Genomic DNA, 3,068 nt, shown 5'->3' with positions numbered 1-3,068 from the left:
TTGTGTAGGACTGTGCTATGCAGTACCAGCCCAGGCAGCCATATAAACTACTTGGGGCATCATCTACCTAGAGGGAGGTACGAGAAAGAATTTGCCTATTAGCTCCTTTTCCCTTTTCCCATTACAATTTATTTTCTTGTATACTTGATAAGCTTTTATTATAAGCTCTTGGTTACTTGATTTTAAATTTTGGGAATCTCATGTGGCCTAAATCAGAGATGCTTTCTTCCAGAATTTTTATTTGCTTCTGCCAGGAGCCAGAGGCTTGCGGGTTGCTATCTACCTGCAACCTCTTTAAACTTCTTACTGGATTCCTAGCTTAGTGTGAGCGTCTAAGGGTAAACGACTCCACTGTTCAGCTCACCCAGGCACATTTGCCAGAATACAGCACTAATGTCAGCATTTAATTCAGAGAAACCTTGTTTTCCATATTTGCTTACAAGTCGCACTCACTTAAAAAAATCTTTTTTGAGTGGAGGGGGGGGTCAGTGCTTGGAGATCTTCCTACTTTCTGAGAGCCCAGCAATGCATTTAGCAGCACTTTTTAAGCAGCACGTAGCTGGTGTGCAGTGTGAGAGCACTTCTGAGTATCTGATTGCCATGCTTTTGGGAGCAGAAGTTGCTTTTTCTGTTCTTTTTTTTTTTAAAAGATTTTATTGGGGAATTGGGGAGGGGAACAGTGCTGGGGAGTCGGGGGAGGGGAACAGACAAGTTGCTGTCATTTTGTTCTTCAGTCTAGTGGAGGACGTTACTTCACTGGCCCATGTTGGTATTATCATTGCGCTCTTCCTGGGTAAGGCAGATCGGTCGTCGGCCTCTCGACAGCCGCTCATGGCAACTCTTGGCAGCTCACACTGGCTGCCAGCTGCTCACACTGGCTGCTGGCCACACACAGTAGCTTATGGCAGCACACTGCAGCCCCACTGCAGCCTACCCTGTCGCCGGCGACTCACAGCAGCCCACATCCAGGTCGAGCTGTTGTTCACCATCTTAGCTGTAGAAGGCAGTGTCACAGGCTCTCATGTGGGATCTGAACTAGGGCCTTGCTGCTCAGAGCTGGCGTCCCAAGCCAGCTCCCAACCAATGCGCCACTCGGCCGGCCCTCTGTTGTTATTTATTTTTTTTAAACTGGAAAGGATGAGAATTACAGTGGCGAAAGAGGAAGTTCAAGAAGTGGTAGAATATAGCTGTGATCCCCTTCTAGCTATGGATTTAAAAGGTGAGTGTGTGTTCTCACATCTGCCACTAGGAATGTACTGGACCATTTTCCCTGCTCCATTAGCAGGCTGAGCTCAGACTGGCCTTGGGAACGAAAGGATCAAAACCAAATCGCCCAGGGTCCCTGCAAGCTGTGGCCTACAGCCTGCTGGGGCATTAGCCATGCTTGACACACCTTCTCTGCAGGTTTGGCTCGGGAGCAGGTGTGTTTTCAAGACAGTGCTGACCACAGGTGTGAGTGACACAGGCAGACGAGTGTGAGATATGAAAAAACACAGGCTGCAGCAGCGTGGCCAGGTGTGTCAGGCGCTCATTTGGCTGCTGAACTGCAGGGGGCTGGCCTCCTCCTGCTGGAATAAGAGTGGAGTCAGTCGGCCCAGAGGGAGAGCACAAACCCCGCAGGGATGAAATGAGGAAGCTATTAGACCTAGGAGGTAGAAGTGGGACCTCCCTAACACTCCAAACTCTCAAGGAAGGGGGCATTGAAACTGGAGGGAAGTGAAGCATGGCAGCTTGGCTGAGAACAGAAGTGAAATGTAAAGATCTGGACAAGAAACAGATTTTGTGCAAATCACTCAAGAATGCAAAGAGAACGGGATTAGGCAAAATGTTAGAGCTGTAACGAGGCTTAAAATTGTCATCCAGTCTAGTGCTTTCAACCCAGGATTTCTACTTCTGGTGGCAGCACAAGTTTTTGTCTATTATAAGGGCATATTTTAGGTAACATTGAATCACTAACTAGTAAGTTACTTCATTTTCAGATCTATTTCAGTTCACCTATTTACCAAGGAGAAAGCTGTAGTTTTCTGTCATGGTGTCTTTAACGCCTCTCCAACAAGTGCTATTTTCACTTTTTAACAAAGAAAAGAGCATTTGGCAGGCAAAATGTTCAGCTGGAGTTTAATGACATTGTTTTGTTTTCATCTTTTTTTTCCCCCCCCCTTTGGTTACTTTCTAGGTTTGCTAAATGATTTGCCTGTAATATAAGGTTTCCTTTGACACTAAACCTAATTAAGTTAAAAAGTGAACCGATGGAAGGAAAAAGGAGTCAATTTAATAATCAATTAAGAAATAATATGGATGACAATTAGCTCCAGCACAATTACGAAGGTGGTATGAGGATGATTAAGAATTAAAAGCATTAATCTGGTACAACCCTCCGATTTTATGTCTCATGCACAGGAGGAATAGAGAGAGAGGAAATTACCGTCTTAAGGTCACACATCTCATTAGTATTAGAACAGGAAATATAACCCAAGTCACCCATCACTAAATATCCATAGCTCCCTCCACATCCCAGGCTGTGTGTGTTCCTGAACTTCAACAACAGTGAACAAGACAGTGCCCGCTCCTCATGGGGAGGCAGAGCCAAAAGCAATAAGCCACAGTTCCCTGAGCTAAGTGCCAGTAAGATAGGACAGCAAGATATTTTGAAATATTAAGCAATGGCACTTTGTTTTTTGGCTGCTAGTTCACTTCCTCCCCTCAGCCTTCTCCTGCCCTACTTAATCACATCGACCGCTCCTTATGTATCTCCTTAAGAAAAAGATGTGACTGTTCTTAGTTTCCCAGTGCTGGTGCTATTAGGAGAAAGGAGAGAACTATAGGTATAGCCAAAATGTTAGATGATTCAAGGAAAAAGATTCTCTCTCATTCCCTGACTCCCAACTAGTAGAAAGGATTTTCCTGCTCTTGGGAGTGTTGAAAATGGAAGAAAAGGCTATGAGCGTAGAGGTGATGATAAGTCCTGGAGAAGGAGTTTCTGGACTCTGTCTCCCAGGCAGAAGAAACCCTAAGAGCTCAGATTCCAGGTGGGTTTGTGGGATCTGAGAACAGAAGGTCCCCACTTC

This window comes from Hipposideros armiger, unplaced genomic scaffold, assembly GCF_001890085.2.
Source record: "Hipposideros armiger isolate ML-2016 unplaced genomic scaffold, ASM189008v1 scaffold_181, whole genome shotgun sequence".
Lineage (NCBI taxonomy): Eukaryota > Metazoa > Chordata > Mammalia > Chiroptera > Hipposideridae > Hipposideros > Hipposideros armiger.
This window is presented reverse-complemented; position numbering follows the sequence as displayed.